The sequence below is a fragment of the Macrotis lagotis genome, chromosome X (assembly GCF_037893015.1).
Source record: "Macrotis lagotis isolate mMagLag1 chromosome X, bilby.v1.9.chrom.fasta, whole genome shotgun sequence".
Lineage (NCBI taxonomy): Eukaryota > Metazoa > Chordata > Mammalia > Peramelemorphia > Peramelidae > Macrotis > Macrotis lagotis.
This window is the reverse complement of record NC_133666.1, coordinates 489,402,194-489,422,361: the sequence shown is the minus strand read 5'-3', so window position 1 is coordinate 489,422,361 and position 20,168 is coordinate 489,402,194. Positions and strand designations below refer to the sequence as shown.

Sequence of the window (20,168 nt, the reverse complement as noted above, 5' to 3'; positions counted from 1 at the left end):
AATGAGTTAGAAAAAAGGGTAAGGAAATTCATATGGAGAAACAGAAAATCAAGAATTGCCAGGATCTTAATGAAAAAAAAAAGTGCGAAAGAAGGTGGCTTAGCCCTACCTGATCTGAAATTATATTCTAAAGCATCAGTCATCAAAACTGTTTGTTATTGGCTAAGAAATAGAGTGGTGGACCAGTGGAACAGACTAGGTGTAAAAGCAGGAGATGACTATAGTAATCTGCTATTTGATAAACCCAAAGAATCTGGCCATTGGGATAAAAACTCCCTCTTTGATAAAAATTGCTGGGATAAATGGAAGTTAGCATGGAAGAAACTTAGATTAGACCAACACTTCACACCCTTTACCAAGATAAGATCCAAATGGTTAAAGGACATAGACATAAAAAACAATACTATAAGGAAATTAGAAGATCAAGGACTAGTCTCCCTGTCAGATCTATGGAAAGGGGAGCAGTTTATGACTAAGGAAGAGTTGGAGAACATCACCAAAAACCAATTAGATGATTTCGATTACATTACACTAAAAAGCTTTTACACAGATAAAACCAAGATAACCAGATCAAAAGAAATGTAGTAAATTGGGAAACAATCTTTACAACTAATGATTCTGACAAAGGACTCATTTCTAAAATATACAGAGAACTGGGTCATATTTTTAAAACAAAAAGCCATTCCCCAATTGACAAATGGTCAAAGTATATGCAAAGGCAATTTACAGATGAGGAGATCAAAGCAATCTATAGCCATATGAAAAAATGCTCTGAATCATTAATTATTAGAGAAATGCAAATTAAAGTTTCTCTGAGATAGCACCTCACACCTCTCACATTGGCCAATATGACCAGGAAGGATAATGATCATTGTTGGAAGGGTTGTGGGAAATCTGGGACAATACTACACTGTTGTTTGAGCTGTGAACTCATCCAACCTTTCTTGAGAGCTATTTGGAACTATGCCCAAAGGGCAACAAAAATGTGCATACCCTTTGACCCAGAAATACCACTACTGGGTCTATATCCTGAAGAGATGATGTAAAAGGGTAAAAGCATTACTTGTACAAAAATATTTATAGCAACCCTGTTTGTGGTCGCAAAGAATTGGAAATGAAGTAAATGTCCTTCAAATGGGGAATGGCTTAGCAAACTGTGGTATATGTATGTCATGGAACACTATTGTTCTATTAGAAACCAGGAGGGACGGGATTTCAGGGAAGCCTGGAGGGATTTGCAGGAACTGATGCTGAGTGAGATCAGCAGAACCAGAAAAACACTGTACATCCTAACAGCAACATGGGGGTGATGTTCAACCTTGAAGGACTTGCTCATTCCATCAGTGCAACAATCGGGAACAATATTGGGCTGTCTGCAAAGGAGAGTGTCATCTGTATCCTGGTAAGAAGCTGTGGAGTTTGAACAAAGTGCAAGAACTATTCCCTTTAATTTAGGAAAAAACAGATATCTTATTGTCCGATGTTTTTACCTCTTAGACTTCTCTTCTCTTAAGTATATGATTTCTCTCTCATCACACCCAATTTGGATCAAGGTACAACATGGGAACAAAGTAAAGACTGACAGAGTGCTTTGAGTGGGGGGAGGGAAGCAAGATTGGAGGGAAAATTGTAAAAGTCAAATAATATCTTTAATAAAAATAAATTAAAAAATAAAGAATGAAGACAGGGTGGCAGCTAGGTGGCGTAGTGGATAAAGCACCAGCCCTGGAGTCAGGAGTACTTGGGTTCAACTCTGGTCTCAGACACTCAATAATTACTTAGCTCTGTGGCCTTGGGCAAACCACTTAACCCCATTTGCCTTGCAAAAACCTAAAAAAGAAACAAAACAAAACAAAAAAAAGAATGAAGGACTGACAACAATATACCATTTCTAGGTCTATGCCTCCGAATTATTAAAGAAGTAGGAAAATTGCCAAGTATTAAAAATACAAAGCAGCTCTTTTTTTGTGGAGGCAAAGAACTAAAACCTGGCTGGGGGGAGCAGGGCTTGGTTTGGATAAAGTATGGATACAAAGTTGTATTTGGGCAAGCCAGTCAGATTGAAATCTATCCCCTGCTGTGAAAATACAATGGGCACATTTGTCCTTAGATACAGACTTAGAAGAAGAGAGGAACAAATTGCTTTATTGTTTGTGGGATGAATATTTGTTTTCTCTGTCTAAATGTATAACTGGAAAATAAGCTGTTCACCTTTATAAACCAATGTCATCCCACTTATGCATCAGCCAGATAGTACATTTCTTTTTTATATTTTTTTTAGAGATTAAAAATCTAAAAGGATGGGAAGAAAGCACTGCAAATTAGAGAAACTTGGGAGTGCTAAAAATATGGAATATTGCATGTATACTTTATTATAGGTTTTTCTTAATTATTAGAAGAGAACTCTTATGGAATGTGAGTAATATGAAAATGTTTGCAATGTAAAAATAAAATACCTCTATAAAAAAAGAAAGAATATGTTTGTACTATTAATTGTACTTGATTCATGTTTGTAATATAAGCTCCTTTGACCTCTAGAATATCATATTCCATGCCCTCACATCCTTTAATATTGAAGAGGAAACTTCAAGTATAATTCTGTCACACCCAAATATTTAAATTGCTTATATTTGGTTTCTTGCTGTATTTTCTCCTTTGCTTGTTAATTATGAAATTTAGCTATAATATTACTTGGAGATTTTATTTTGAAATTTCTTTCTAGAGGTGCTCAATGTATTCTTTCAGAGGCTATGTTATCTCATTGTTCTAGGAGTTCAGGGCAGTTTTCAATTATAATTTCCTGAAAGATATGATTCAATTTTTCTTTCTGTATTTTCTTGGTCATGCTTTCAAGTCCACCAATATAATACATACATTATCTCTCCTGGATCTATTTTCCAAGTTTCTCCTTTTTTTCCCCTGGAAGTACTTTACATTTTCTTCTATTTTTTAAGTCTTTTGGTTTTGGTGGCTGGAATCTTGGTGTCTCATAGAGTCATTTGATTCCATTTGTGCAATTCTAGTTTTTAAAGTTTTATTTTCTTTAGTCAGATTTTATGTTTCTTTAGTAAAATTCATTCATTTTACTTTCACTTGAATGAATTTCCTTTTTTAGATGGCTAGTTCTACATATAAAGGAACTGCTTTTCTATTTCAACTGATCAAGTATTCTTTCAAAGAAATTATTTCCTTTTTCCATATTGTCGACTTTATTTTAAAAGTTATTGTTTTCTTCAGCCAATTTTCAAAAATTCTTCTGCATTTGATTTTGAGATTTTTGTTCCCGAATACATTGTCAGTCTATCTGTAGTTACCATATATACTGAGAAAAAAATGCATATCTCTTTGCCTCTCCATTCAATTTTCTCCAAAGGTCTATAATATCTAATTATTGCAAGATTTTCTTCACCTCCTTAATTACTTCCTAGTTCATGTTGTAGCTAAAATTATAAATGATTATATGCAAAATTATATTTTTCGATATCTGAGTTAGAGAAGTTGAGGCTTTCTAATAGTATAGGTTTTCTGTCTTTTTCTTCCGGAAATTCACTTATCTGTTCTAAGAATATGGTTATAATACCACTTAGTATATGTATATATATATATATATATATATATGTATATATATATATGTATATATATATATACATATATATATATATACATATATATATACATATATATATTTATATATATATGTGTTTTTTTCTGAGATCATTATTGCTATTCTTATCCTTTTTATAAAAATCCAGCTGAAGCACAGTACATTCTGCAGCAGCCTTTTATCTTTACTCTATTTGAATCTCTGTGTATGAAATTTGTTTCTTGTTAGAAACATATTGTAGGATTCTAATTTTTACCACTCTGATAGTTTCTTTAGTTTCAAAGGAAAGTTCATTCCTTTCACGTTCACAGTTATGATTACTAACCCTGTAATTTGCTCCATCCTATTATTCATCATTTATATTTTCCCTCCTTTCACTCTATTCATCCGAATCAGTATTTTGATTTTATCAGCACCTATCTCAATTTACCCTCACTTCAATCATTTCCTCCCTTTCCTTTTTCCCTTTTTCTTTTATCTTTAACTTCTCTTGTTTTATTTCTCCTTCCACTTTTTTCATATTCCTTCATACTTTCTTTAGGTTAAAATAAATTTCTAAACACCACAGGGAGTGTTATTTCCATTTTGAATGAAATCCACTGAGAGATAATTTCAATCAGTGCTCATACCCTTCTTTGCACCTTTCCATGTGATGTGATTTAGCTTCTTCTTTCCCCCCCTTCTTCTCCCATATGATTCCTTTTTTGTTCTTAATTTTTTGTAATAACATCACATCATCACCCACTTATACATTCAACTACTAATTATACTTCTTCTAACTGTCCTAATAAAAATTAAGTTCCCTAGAATTGTAAATATTCTATCCAGCATAAGGATATAAAGAGCTTAGTATAATTAAATCACATTTTTAATTTTCTTGTTATATTTTTACACATACCCTCAGTATTTTATTTGAAGTTCATTTTGTTTTTCTGTTTAGCTCTGGTATTATTAGTTTCCTCAGGCAGGTCTGAATTCCTTCCATTTTTCTGAATATCCATCTTTTTCCCCCTAGAAGATTAATGTCAAATTTTATATGGTATTTGATTCTTGATTATAATTCAAGCTCCTTTGGGTTCAAAATAATCATATTTCAAGCCCTCCTATCCTTTAATCTTTAAGTTGCTATGGCCTAAATAACCCTAATTGTATACCTTTGGTGTTTGGTTTGTAGTTTTCTGTCTGCTAATGTTTTCTAAAAATGTATTTGTTTATTTTCATCCATATGCACGCACACACACACACACACACACACACACACGCGCGCGCGCACGCGCGCGCACATATTTAAGTTACAAAATTTCCTTCCACCCTCATTTCTCACCACCCTGCCCTCAGCAGTGAAAAGTCAGCTTAGCATTGCATATACATATTATGATAAATATGATTACAGATTAGTTTTTTGGTATGAGGAATTAGGGTTAAGGGGAAAAGATATATAAAAGATAATTTTTATAAAGTGTTCATAATGCTGAAGTTTTTGTGTGTGCGCATGTGTGTGAGAGAGAGAGAGAGATTTTGTTTTGTTTTTCTTCCTATGGATGGGGATAATGTAGTCCATAGTCAGTCCTACCTCTGTAATACTAAGAGGAGCTGCTTCCATTAAGGTTGTTCTTCTTACAGTGTTGTCATTGATGTGTACATTGTTCTCTTGGTTCTACTCCCACCACTCAACATCAAATTCCAGAATTCATTCCATGCTTCTCTAGAGTCCAACCTTTCATGGTTTCTTATATAACAATAGCATTCCATAGTATTCATGTACCATAACTTGTTTAGCCATTCCCCAACTGATGGGCATCCCCCCAGTTTCCAAATCTTTGTCATTACAAAAAGAACTGATATGAATATTTTGGAATATGTAGGATTTTTCCCTTTTTTAAATAATTTCTTCTGGATTTAGACTTGCCACTAGAATTGCTAAATGAAAAGGTTATGAATGGATTTATTGATCTTTGGGCACAGTTCTATATTGTACTTTAGACAGGTTGGATTCATTCACAACTCTACAAGCAATTCATCACTGTCCCAATCTTACCACAACCTCTCCAACACTGATAATTTTCCCTTGTGAGAGGGTACCTCATTTTTGTTTTAATTCACATTTGTCTAATCAATAATGATTTGGCATAATTTTATATGATTATATATAGTTTTAATTTCTTCATTTGAAAAATGTTCATATCCTTTGAACCTTTTGTAATTGGGGAATTGCTTGTGACCTTACAAAATTCATGTCATTCTCTTTATATTTTACAAATGAGACCTGTATCAGAACTCCTAGTTGTTAAAATTGTTTCTCAGCTTTCTGCTTTCCTTCTTATTTTTGCAGCATTGATTTTATTGGAGCAAAGACTTTTTAATATAGTCAAAATCATTCATTTTGCAGTTTATAATATATTCTAATTTTTGTTTGGTTCTAGTTATCCCCTTTCCCAAGAACTGATAGAATATTTCTTGGTCTATTAATTTATCTATAGTATTGCTCTTTATGTCTAAATTATGTACCCATTTTGACCTTATTTTGGTATAGGGTATGAGATGTGGATCAATTTCTTGTTTTTGCCATACTATTTTCCAATTTTCCCAACAATTTTTGGCAAATAATGAGTTCTTATCCCAGAAGGTGATGTTTTGGGGTTTGTAGATTGTTGAAATCATTTACTGTGACTTCTTTGAACCTATCCTAATCCACTGACCCATTATTCTATTTCTTAATCAATTCCAGGCAGTTTTGATGACTGCTGCTTTATAGTATAGTTTTAGATCTCGTAGACCTAGGCCACTTTCCTTCACATTCTTTTTCATCAATTCCCTTGCTATTTTTTCCCTTTTGTTGGTCCACATGAATTTTGTTAATAATTTTTCTAACTCAGTAAAGTAGTTATTTGGTACTTTGATTGATATGGTACTGAATAAGTAATTTAATTTGGGTAGAATTGCAGAAGATGATGTAGGTTCCTTCCTAATTCCTCTTAATGAGATCGATTTTTGCTTTTAATTTATCTGAGACTAGCCTCACTACCCCAGAATTCTTTACTTCACCTGAGGCATAATATATTAATTAAAGCTCTTGGGCTTTGTTTTTCATTTATAGAAATGCTGATGATTTATGAGGGTTTATTTTATATTCTGCCATTTTGCTGAATTGTTTAATTGTTTGTAGGGGTTTTTTTAGATGGCTTTCTTTGGTTCTCTAGGTATACTATCATATCATCTGCAAAAAGTGAAAGTTTTGCTAAGTCATTTACAATTCTGATTCCTTCAGTTCCTTTTTATCCTTCTCTTATTGCTACTGCTAGCATTTCTAAGACTACATTGAATAGTAATGGTGATAATGGTATTATTTATTTTATTGAAAATACTCTGAATTTATTCCCATTGCATATATTTGTTGATAGTTTTAAATAGATACTATTTATTATTTTAAGGAAAACTCCATTTATTCCTAAAATTTGTAGTGTTTGTAATAGGAATGATTTTTTTTTATCAAAAACTTTTTCAGCATCTATTGAGATAATCATATGATTTCTGTTGGTTTTATTACTGAGATGTTTAAATATGCTGAGTGTTTTCCTAATGAACCATCCCTGCCTAGCTGGTAAAAATCCTACCTGATCATGGTATATTATCCTAGTAATAACTTGCTATAATCTCATTGCTAAAATTTTATTTAAGATTTTTGTACTAATATTCATTAGGGAAATTGTTCTATAATTTTATTTGTTTTGGTTCTTCCTGGTTTAGGTATCAGTGCAATGTAGGTGGCATAAATGGAGTTTGGTTGAATTCCTTACTCTCCTATTTTTTTAGATAATTCATTTAGAATAAGAATTAATTGTTACTTAAATGTTTGGTAGAATTCACTTGTAAATCCATCTGAACCTGGAGAATCTTTCTTAGAGAGGTTATTATGGTTCCCTTAATTTATTTTTTTGAAATGGGGTAATTTAAGTAACTTCTTTCCTCTTCTGTTAATCTGGGAAGTTTGAATTTTTGTAAATATTCATCCATTTCACACAGGTTCTCCAAATTATTGGCATATAGTTCCACAAAGTGGTTTTGAATAATGTCTTTAATTTCCTCCTCATTAGTGATTAGTTCTCCCTTTTCATTTTGGTTATTTCATTTGGTTATCTTCCTTCATCTTTTAAATCAGATTAACCAAAGACATATCTTGCTTATTTTTCATAATACCAACCTTTAGTTTTATTTATATGATAATTGCTTTTCCTGGTTTGAATTTTATTAATCTCTCCTTTGATTTTCAGAAGTTGCAATTTGGTATTTAAGTGGGGATCTATAATTTTTCTAGTTTTTTTAGTTACATACCAAATTCATTGATGTCTTCTTTCTCTTTTATTCATATAGGTATTAAGAGATATAATGTTTACCCTCAAACCTGCCTTGGCTGCATGCCATAAATTTTGGTATGATGTCTCATTATTATAATTTTTTTGCATGTAATTATTGTTTATTTCTATTACTTGCTGTTTGATCCACCCATTATTTAAGATGAATTTATTTAATTTTCAATTAATTCTTGGTATATCTTACTATGGCCCTTTATCACACGTAATTTTTTTTGGATCATGGTTTGAGAAGTGTGTATTTATAATTTCTGTCTTTCTACATTTGATTATAAGGTTTAAGTGCCCTAGTAGATGATCAGTTTTGGTGGATGTGTCATAAACTTCCAAAGGGAAAAAAAAATGCATCTTCTTTTCTATCCCCACTAAGTTTTCTGCAGAGGAATATCATATCTAAATTTTCTAAGATTTCATTCACAGTCTTAACTTCCTTCTTGTTTATTTTGTTGTTAGATTTACCTAGTTCTGAGAGAGGCAGATTGAAGTCTCCCATTGTTAAAGTTTTGCTCTCCATGTCTTCTTTTAATTCACTCAGCTTTTGCTCTAGGAATTTTGATGCTATACCACTAGATGCACACATTTTTAGTAATAATATAGCTTCATTACCAATGGTGCCTTTTAAGATGCTGTAGGTTCTTTTCTTATTCCTCTAAATGAGATTGATTTTTGGTTTTAATTTATCTAAGACTAGCTTCACTACACCAGAATTCTTTACTTCAGCTGAGGCATAATATATTTTGCTCCAGTCTTTTACCTTTACACTGTGTTAATCTCTCTGCTTCAAGTGTGTTTCTTATAAACAACATATTGTAGGGTTCTGGTTTGTAATTCATTATATTACCAGCTTCGATTTAATGGAACAGTTCATCCCATTCACCTTTACAGTTAAGATTGCCAATTATATATTTCCCTCCATGCTATCTTTCTTAATATATATTTTTCTCTTTCGTTTTCTCTTATTCTTCCTCACCAAAATCTTACTACCTCCCCCTTTGAATTTTATTTTAAAATTTTAATTTTCATTTTATTTTCACTTATGCTTTTCACCTTCCATTTTTATCAATATTTTATTCCCTTATCTTTCCCTTTCCCAGTATCATCCTTCCCTGTAGATTAGTTTATGTTTTCAAACCAAGTGATAATTAATCTTATTCCCTCTTTGGGCTAAATATGTTAAAATAAGAATTTACTCAGCATTCACATTCTCTCTTCTTTTCCTCTAAAATTATCAATCTTTTTGCCTCTTCTACTGGTATTACTTACTACTCTCTTAATCAGGTATCATCAATCAATTTGCTTATCTGATTGATAAGCTCATATTTTTATCAATTTATCAGCACAGATTGTTAGCTTGATTCCTTGATAAGCAACATTGACTTAAAATACATAAAATTTTAATTATAATCATTTTTACCTATCCCCCTTTTAAATATCTTTTGAGTATACACAATCCTCCTCATGAGCCAAAGTTTCATCCAAAGCCATATAATTTCTTGAACTATTTGTGTCCCTTCCCCAGACTATTTTCTCTTACACATATCACCCCTCCCCCTCCTCCACCCAAGGCTAGCCTATTTAACCACTTGTTAATCAATGAAAGGCCTATTCCCTCTCACACTTTACTCTCCTCCTTCCTCACCTGGGGTATATGACCCCTTGTTTAGTTTGGCAGGGGATAATTCATACCTTGATCTAATAAACTACAAGAGTCTTAAAGATCTCTAAGTACTGGGTGGCTCTGGATCTCCAGGGAACTTTACAAATGAATGTAAGTTATAAAGGCAGTGATTCAGGATGTTGCAGTTTATGGTGCTATCATTATAGAAGGCGCTAATCACAGTAGAATTTAAATGGCTCAAAGAATAATGAGAAACTTAAGTTATAAGTTAAAACCCTTGCTTTTCTTTAGGGATTTTTGTCTCAAGCAAAGTAATGTCATCTTGGACCTCTTCAATGAAGAGATAAGATCCGATTCTACCTATATCCTTTTTTTTTAGTTTTTGCAAGGTAATGGGGTTAAGTGGCTTGCCCAAAGCCACACAGCTAGGTAATTATTAAGTGTTTGAGGCCAGATTTGAACTCAGGTACTCCTGACTCCAAGGCCAGTGCTCTATCCACTGCTCCACCTAGACACCCCCATCTACCCATATTCTTTAGGTTAATTCTTTTCAATTATATTCAACACTTTAATTATCCTAACAAAAGTAAAGTTAGAAAGAATTAAGTGTTATGTCTTCCCTATCTGGATTGTATACAATTTGATGGTCTTGACCAACATTTGTTGTGTTTTGTTTTGTTTTTTCCTTCTCATTTTCATTAACATTTTAATGCAATTCTTGAGTCCTGTATTTGGGATTGAATTCTCTGTTCAGTTCTTATCTTTGTGTCAGGAAATTCTGGAAGTCCTGTATTTCATTGAACAGCCATCTTTTCCCCTGATTGTATATGCTGAATTTTGTAGGGTAGTACATTCTGGGTTGTAATCTCAGGTCCTTCACTCTCTGAAATATGTGATTCTAGTTCTTCAAATCCTTGTGTTTAGACTGATAAGTCCTGTGTGAGTCTGATTGTGTTTTCATTGTATTTGAATTATTTTCTTTTTGCTGCTTGCAATATTCTTTTCCTTTATTTGAATGTCCTGGAATTTGATTATTACAGTCCTTGGGGTTTTTATCTAGGAGTATCTCTTTCTGGAGGTTTTCTGTGGTGTCATTCATTATTGTTATCTTGTTCTCATTAATTTAAACAATTTTCCTTTATAATTTCCTGTATGACATTTTCCAGGTTATTTTTTTGATCCAGGCTTTCTGGTAGAATGATGATTCATAGATTATCTCACCTGGAACTAATTTCCAGATCATTCATTTTTTCCAAAAAGTTTCTTTACATTTTCTTCAGTTTTTTCAGCCTTTTTATTTTGTTTGATGTAATCTTGTAGTCTTGTAGGTTCATTGGATTCAATTTGTTCAATTCTAATTTTTAGGGTTTTATTTTCTTCAGTTATCTTTTGTGATTTCTTTTCCAGTTGGTTATTTTTACTTTTATTTTAGGTTTTTACCATGCAATGGGGTTTAAGTGTCTTGCGCAAGGCCACACAGCTAGGTAGTTATTAAGTGTCTGAGGTAGATTTGAACTCAGGTACTCCTGACTCCAGGGCTGGTGCTCTATCCACTATACCACATAGCTGCCCCTATTTTTACTTTTAACAGAGTAATTTTCTTTGGTCAATTTTTCATAATTTCCCTGCTTGATCCTCATTTCTTTGTTTCCACTTTCCTACTTCCTCCCTTTGTTTTTTTAAAATTCTTTTAAAATTCTTAGAAGAGTTTTTGTATTTCAGCTCAATTTATCAAATGTTTTGATACAGACCTTGTGAATGATTTTTTTCAAAGATTTCTTCTTCAGATCTGGCATTGTTATTTTATTTGTCTGTATAGTAATTTTCTATAGTGAGACCTCTGTTAGTTTTTTTTTTTTTGCTCATCTTTCTTCTTTTAGCTCTGCTCCTGGGGTAAAGGAAGTATATACATACATACATACATACATATACATATATATATATATATATACACATATATATTTCATACAATCTAATTTCTATTTTAAGAATGATTTTATTTTTTATTTACATGTTACTAAAGTATTCTTGTTTAAGAGTAAACATAATACCCTGCACCCACAAAAATATGAAACCTCATGAGAAATAAAGTAAAAGAAAGAGAAAAACTGTGTTTCAGTCTGTGTTCTGATACTATGTCTGAGCTGGATCACATTCTTTACCATAAGTCCATCATAGAAGTTACTTACATATTTTTCTGCAATTGATGTTGCTGATTGTGAATTCCATCCATTCATTCTTCCCCACTACCATCTATTATATTTTCTTTCTCCTTTTACTCTGGCCCTCTTCACAAATGTGCTGTGGAGCAGCTTAGTGGTGTGGTGCACAGAGCACTAGTCCTAAGGACAAGAAACCCCAAGTCCACATACAACCAAACAACCTCATGGTCCTGGATAGGTCACCCAATCCCAGAATTCTTGCGAAAAGGAAAAAAGAAAATGTATTATATCTGACTATTCCCTCCTATGATCTACCCTCTCCTCTATCACCCATGTTGCCCCCTTCCCCCATCCTCCTTCACTCCTTTATCCTCTAGATGTCAATACCGTATTGAGTGTATATGCTGTTTCCTCTCTGAGCTATTTCTGATGAGAATAAAGATTCCCTCATGCCCCTTGCCTTCTCTGCAAAAGCAACATGAAATATCTTTTACATAAAATATATTATTATATTATATATTATTATTTACATAAAATATATAAAATATATTAGCCTATTCCACCTCTCCTTTCTCTTACTCCCAGTACATTTCCCTTTCACCCACTGACTCAGTTTTTGCAATATACCATATCTTCAAATTCAGCTCTTTTCTGTGCTTCATCTATAAAAACAGCCTTTACCTGCTCTATTAAATGTGAAGGTTCACATGGATATTATCAGTGCCATTTTTCCATGTGGGAATATATGCAGTTCATCATCATTAAGTACCTCATAAATTACCCTTCTCCTCCACTCTCTATGCTTCACCTGAGTCTGATACTTGAAGGTCAAACTTTCTGTTCAGCTCTGGTTGTTTCAACAGGAACATTTGAAATTTCCCTGTTTCATTGAAAGTTTGCCTTTTCTCCTGGAAGGAGATTTTCAGGTTTTTTGGGTAGCTGATTCTCATTTGCATTCCAAGCTCTTTTGCCTTCTGGAATGTTATATTCCAAGTTCAATGAGCCCTTAATGAGTTGCTGCAAAGTTCTGTGTGATCCTGACTGCATTTCCACGACATTTGAATTATGTCTTTCTAGCTGTTTGTAATATTTTCTCTTTGATTTGGTAGTTCTGAAGCATGAGTATAATATTCCTGGATTTTTTGGATCTCTTTCCAGGTGGGATCAGTGGATTCTGTCAATTTCTATTTTACCCTCTGTTTCTAAGATGTGAGGGCAATTTTCCTTTACGAACTCTTTGAAAATGAGATCAAGGCTTTTTTCCTGATCGTGACTTTCAGGTATTACAATAATTTTTAAATTCTTTCCTGGATCTGTCTTCCAGATCCATTATTTTTCAATGAAATATTTCACATTTTCTTCTAATTTTTCATTTTTTTGTTGATGAACTATTGTGTCTTGATTTCTCATAGAGTCATCAGCTATTTTAGCTCCATTCTACATCTGAAGGATTTCTTTTCCTCAGAGAGCTTTCTTATCTCCTTTTCCAACTCGCCAATTCTGCTTTTAAAACATTCTTCTCAATAAATTTTTGACTTGTTTTATCCATTTGACCTAAGTTTGTTTTTTACATGTCACTTTCTTCAGCATTTTTTGATTCTCCTTGATTAAGCTGCTGACTTCTTTTTCATGTATTTCTTGCATCTCTGTCATTTCTCTTGCTAATTTTTCTTCTACCTCCCTTACATGATTTGTAAAATCCTTTTTGGAGCTCTGTCATAGCCTGAGTCCAGCTTCTATATTTCTTGGAGTCTTTCGATGAAGAAGCTTGCCCTGTTTCAGCTTCAGATTGAGTATTTTGGCCTTCCATGGGACAAAAATAATTGTCTACAGTCAGATTCCTTTGTTCAGTTCTGTAGCCTGTGCCCTGGTTTTGGGGTGCTTCCTGAGCTTTTGAGTATTATTGGGACACCTCCACAAGAACATCAGTGTGTGAGGCTTTCACTGTTTTCCTGGTCTATGAATGCCCACAAGCACACCCCTCTGCCACTTGGCTGTGAGGGGTCGGTGTCACCTGCTCTATAGGGGGCCTAGACTATGACAAAGTCTGAATGTGGTCAGAGCCCAAGAGTTCTATTCCAGGGACAGAGGCCATATCTTGGCAGTCTCCCTCCACTCCTTTACCTTCAGCTCATGCTGGGTGACTCTAAGGGCCTGCTTCTGTTTCCTGGATCTGGGCTGCTGTGGCCACACTGAGTGACACAATTGTGCTGAGGGTTGGGCCTCACACTTGCTCTGGAAGAGGTCTCCCTCCTGATTTTCCAAGTTGTGCTTGGTGCTGCCTGTGGTGCAGGTCAGGGAACTGCTTCTGCTGCTGGGAGCTTTTGCTCCCAGACACCCTGGGGTTGTTCATGGGAGGCTGAAGTTCCTTATCTCTGGTGACACAGCCCCTCCAGCCCAGTGGAAAAGAGTTTTTCCACTATTTTCCAGATTACCTTGGACTGGAGAATTGCCTCACTGGATCTTTCTGTTGGTTCTGTCTCTTGAAAATTTATTTAGAGTCATAATTTTAAGGTTTTTGAAATATTTTGGAGAGAGTACCTAAGAGAGGCTCTTCTCCTGCAGCCATCTTGCCCCTGCCCTTCTATTTTCCAGGAAGTATATGTAAAATTTTTTTAAATTTATTTATTTAATCATCGAGGTTAAGTTTTGCCAAAGTTAACACAGCAAGGTAATTATTTAGTGTCTGAGGTCAGATTGGAAATCAGTTCCTCCTGACTCCAGGGCCTGTGTTCTAGGTATAGGGAGTATAGATCCAAGCCTTTTTTGGGGGGAGGGGGGCTGGAGTCTTATTCTTGGCTTGTCATTTAACAAGATACTGCCTATGGAATTCAGACCTTGCCTTTGTAGAGGTTTTTGTTCCTCCTTTATATCCAGATTCTGACTTAAAAATACTTTGTTTCTTAAAAAGTCCTTTCTTTTACCCTCGTGTTCTCAGGATTCAGACTCTGTTTGAGGTTGGGATCCTCCATGCTAGCTTCCTATCTAGTTGCTGGGACCTCAGTTGTTGTGCAGATGTGTGGACCTAGATTCCACTGTGGTTAAGAGTCTACTGCTGGCTATCTCACTCTCCTGCCTCCTGCCTCTTGCACTTTACTTCCCCTTTCCACCAAAGAGATAGATTTTCACTGAAGATCCTCCACAATGTCAACTGTTGAAAACTTCTTTGAATCTTCTTTTTTTCTCACTGGGATATCTAGTGTGAGTATAAAGTAAAAGCTTCATATATCTTTGGTAACAAAAAGCTCCAGGAGCATGTTAGCTTCATACCATCATTTTGACTCAATTCATCCCGGGAGTTGCCTTTCTTTCTGCCTTCTTTCAATATTTCCTCCTTGACATGAAAACTCTTAAATTTGATTATAATATATATTTGAATATTTATTGTGTAATTTATTTCAGGAAGTGATTGGTAGATTCATACAAGGACTATTTTATCCTCTCATTTTAGGATATTAAAGCAGTTTTCTTTGATAATCTCCTAAAAATTATTTTTCAGACTCACTGTTTGATCATGCATTTTAGATAATACAATAATTGTTCACTTAACTTTTCATGATCTGTTTTACAAGTCAGGCATTTTTCCTATTAGATAATTTCCATTTTCTTCAGAATTTTAGTCTTTTAAATTTATTTGACAGATTTTCGATGTGTCACGGTTCACTGGTTTCCACTTGCCCAGGTCTAATTTTTACCTCCTTTTCCATTTGTCCATTTCTACTTTTATTTTTTTTTTATTTTTTGCAAGGCAATGGGGTTAAGTGGCTTGCCCAAGGCCACAGAGCTATTTAATTATTAAGTGTCTGAGGCTGGATTTGAACTCAGGTACTCCTGACTCCAGGGCTGGTGCTCTATCCACTGCACCATCTGGCTTCCCTCCAGTTCTAGTATTAAAAGTATTTGTTTTCTTCAATCAATTTTTTGCTTATTTTCCCTGCTGTTTTCTTTTTTTAGAACTTCTTGGGGTGGAGACAAAATGTTGACAAGAAAATTGCCTCTCTTAGGAGCTCTCACCAAAATTTTTCAAAACCCTTAAGATTATTACTTTTGATTAAATTTTCAAGTGAGAGAACCCACAGAAAGATCCAGTGACACAATTTCCCAGCCCAAGGTAACTGGAAAACAGTGGGAAGGTTCTGTTACACAGGGTTGGATGGGCAACAGCCTTCTACTGTGTCTAAGGAACTTCAGCCTTCTAAGAACTGCTCCAGTACATCTCGGTCCTTGGAGCCCTGGCTCCTGGAAGCAGAAGCAGTTTCCTGACCAGCCCCACCAAGGAACACCAAGCACAAATTGGAAGATTGTCAGGGAGATCTCTGAAGAGCAAGCTTGAAGCCCAGGCCAGAGTTCTCCTGCTCGGTGTGCCCATGACCCACAGTGCAGCCCAGATCCCAGGAAAAATACTCAGGCCAATGGAGCTTCCCATCAGGGAGCTGAGTCCGTCCCACCAAAAGTAAGGGAGTAGAAGGAGACTCTTGGGGTCTGTAATCTGTTCCTGTGACAGGATTCTGAGGCTATGACAATTATTCAGATCTTGGTCACAGTCTGGGGCCCCTGTAGAGCAGGGACTTTCCACACAGCACTAGGGCAGAGAGGTGAGCTTGTGGTCATTCACAGACAAGGATAGGAGCCAGAGCCTCTCAATAGACCTTGAAGAAACTGAAGTCCTTGCAGGGGTGTCCAAATAATACTCAAAAGCTCATGAAAGATACCAAAACCAGGCAAAGGCTGGGAAAATGAGTAAACAGAGAAAAGGAACCTGAACATAGACAATTACTTTGGTCCCATGGAGGAGCAAAACACACTCTGAAGATGAGAAAATCCAAGCTCCCACATCTAAAGACTCCAAGAAATATGGAAGTTGGACTCAGGCTATAACAGAGATCAAAAAATATTTTGAAATTTGACTAGGGGAGGTAGGAGAAAAATTGGGAAGAGAAATTAGAGAAATACAGGAAAAACATGAATAGAAAGTCAGTAGCCTTAGTCAAGATGATCCAAAAACATGCTGAAGAAAAGAACATGTTAAAAACAAGTTTAGATCAAATAGATAAAACAGTTCAAAAAGTTCATGAGAAGAAGGACTTAAAAAAGCAGAATCGGCCAGATAGAAAAGGAGATAAGAAATTTTTTCTGAAGAAAACAAATCCTTCAAATATAGAATGGAGCTAAAGGAAGCTGATGACTTCGCGAGAAATCAAGATACAATAATTCAACAACAAAAGAATGAAAAGCTAGAAGAATATGTGAAATATCTCATTGAAAAAACAATTGATTTGGAAAGCAGATTCTGGTAAGATAATTTAAAAATTATTGGCTACCTGAAAATCATGATCAGGGAAAGAGCCTTGACCTCATATTTAAAAAAAATTTCTACAGGAAAATTGCCCTTATATCCTAGAAACAAAGGGTAAAATAGAAATTGAGAGAATCCTCTGATCTCCCCTGGAAAGAGACCAAAAAAACCTAAAACCAACCCCTGGGATATTATAGCTAAGCTTCAGAACTCCCAAGTCAAAAATAAAATATTACAAGAAGCCAGAAAGACACAATTCAAATATCATGGAACTGCAATCAGGATCACACAGAACTTTGCAGCAACTACATTAAGGGCTTGTTAGGCTTGGAATATAATATTTCAGAAGGCAAAAAAGCTTGGAATGCAACCAAGAATCAACTCCCTTATTCCAGGGGAAAAGATGGACTTTCAATAAAATGTGAATTTTTAGAGCTCAACAGAAAGCCTCACCTTTCCATATAGGACTTGGGTGAAACTTAAAGATTGGAAGAGAAGGGTAAATTATGAGGGACTCAGTGATGATGAACTGAATGAATTCTTCATGGAAAGATACTTACAATACTCATATGAACCTTCTCATGTAATAGAGAATGTAGGTAGGTAGGTACAAGTTGCCTTTATAGATGAGGCACAGGAGAGAGTTGAATTTGAAGGCATAATATATGGTAAAAATGGAGTCAATGAATGAAAGGGAATTGTCCTGGGAGTATGGGAATGGAGAGGTAGAATAGATTAAGATAGTTTTTTTTAAGTTTTTGCAAGGCAATGAGGTTAAGTGGTTTGTCCAATGCCGCACAGATAGGTAATTATTAAGTGTCTGAGGCCAGATTTGAACTCAGGTACTCCTGACTCCAGGGCTAGTGCTCTATCCACTGTGTCACCAAGCCACTCCAATTGTTAAGATATTTCAAGTTAAATAATCAAGAATAGCCTTTACAATGATTTGGAAGGGGCAAAGGTGATGGGGAATAAAGGAACCTTCATTCTCCTCAGAATTAGCTCAGAGAGGAAACTCAAGAAGAAAAAGGATAGAAGGGGGCAGGAGAGTGGAGGGGGCATGTGGATGATAGAGAAGAAGATGGTCAGATATAATACATTTTCTTTTTTAATTTTTCTCAAGGTGGTGGGATTAGATGACCTGTCTGGGACCACAGGACTAGATGGTTCCTGGGTGTCTGGGTTAGGATGTAGGCTTGGAGCCTCTTGGCCCCAGGGCCAGTGCTCTGCCCATTGTGCAACTCAGTTGCCCCACAGTACATTTTAGAAGAAGGACAGAGCAAAAGGAGAGAGAAAATGTAATAGATGGTAGTGGGGAGGAATGAATGGAGGGAATTATAATAAGCAACAGAAAGGAAAAAAATATGGAAATAACTTCTCTGATAGGCTTATGATAAAGAATATGATCCAACTAAGACAGAGTTGATGGTATGAGAACACATAGTGAAACATAATTTTTTTCTCTTTATCTCACTTTACTTCCCATGAGATTTCATATTTTATGGGGAGAGGCAGTATTAGGTTTACTCTTACAACCAGAACTTTTTAGTAATATATAAATACATTAAAGAAAACTTAAAGATAAATAAATTAATGGATGAATGAATGAATGAATGAATGAATGAAAGGAAATTCTCCTGCATAATTCTTATTGCTTTCCTGAATATTTTTTTCTTTCTATTTCTTCTATTTCTTCCTTGATTTTTTAAAATCCTTTTTTGGACTTTTGGCAGAGGACTTTATGAACTTGAGACCATAATCACCTTTCTATGTAGGCATTTTAGCATTGTTTTCCACTTCTGAGATGACATTTTATCCTTATTGTCACCAAAGTAGCTTTCTAAGATTAATGTTTTATTTTTTGAAATTTATAATTTGAGTTTTGCTTTTGTAGCATAGGGGACATGCTTCCAAGACTCTTGTTCTGGGGAGGTGTAGGGATCTGGTCCATAGCTTTTTGCATCTATTAAACTTAGATATCAGTGGCAATTCCTTCAGAGATCTAAAATTACTTTTATAGGATGATAAAACAGCAGTATTTAGTATCAGTGAAAAACTATAAATGTGATAAATGCCTAATATCTATTTGTTATTTTAAAGCATAATAATGTTAAATGTGAATCCAATTATATATAGTTATTATAAACTCTATCCTAGGTACATTTAAACAGAACAAACTTTTAAGTTCTGCTTAAGAATAAAATCTAAATCTATGGACCAATGCTTTGTAAATGGTAGGTACTAAATTAATTGTCATTATAGATAATTGTATTTATTGATTTAACTTTTGATAGGATTCTATGCCAGTTTCCTTTTTTTGAATTGCTTGCTTTAATGAAATGTTTGTATGCATGTGTGTGTATGTGTGTGTGTGTGTGTGTGTGTGTGTGTGTGTGTGTGTGCGTGTGTGTGAGAGAAGGAAGTAAATAATTCCCTATTGCTGAATAATTCAAATAACACTTAGTATGGACTCTTCCATTTACCCTATGCTAGTTCCGGATCTGATTGTCTTAAAGAAATTAAAAGAAAATAATGATTCAATAAAGCAATTATCAATAATATGAGATCAATATTATGATTATTCAATTTTATAAATGGCAAAATCTTAGCGTTCATTTATGACAAATCTATCAGCTTACTGTTGATAGAACTGTGGTCTGATGTTATTAAAGTTATTTTGAAAAGTTATATGGTTGATGTCAAAAAATTTCATCCCTATCTGTACTTCCTCATACTTAACATTACATATGAAGACAAAATTTACAACATAAGGTCTTAGACTTAAGAGAAGCATCATAAAATATTAGCACAGAATTGTGTTCTTGTCATTACAAAGTACTCCTCGGGGTGGCTAGGTGGCGTAGTGGATAAAGCACCAACCTTGGAGTCATGAGTACCTGGGTTCAAATCTGGTCTCAGACACTTAATAATTACCTAGCTGTGTGGCCTTGGGCAAGCCACTTAACCCCATTTGCCTTGTAAAAACCTAAAAAAATAGTTCTCCTACCTTAGATATATAGGATCCATAGAACAGATGGCATACCCAGCAATTGCCATGAACTAACTGAAAGCAGTTACAAGTAGGATCTAAAGAAAATCTAAAGCCAAAATAAAGAAA

General features: G+C 34.6%; 1 pseudogene; it reads left to right on the top strand.

Annotated features, from left to right (window-relative positions):
- The first annotated feature begins 16,121 nt into the window (after positions 1-16,121).
- LOC141499299 (mitotic checkpoint protein BUB3 pseudogene) overlaps positions 16,122-20,168 on the top strand; it is a 60,996-nt pseudogene continuing 56,949 nt past the window's right edge.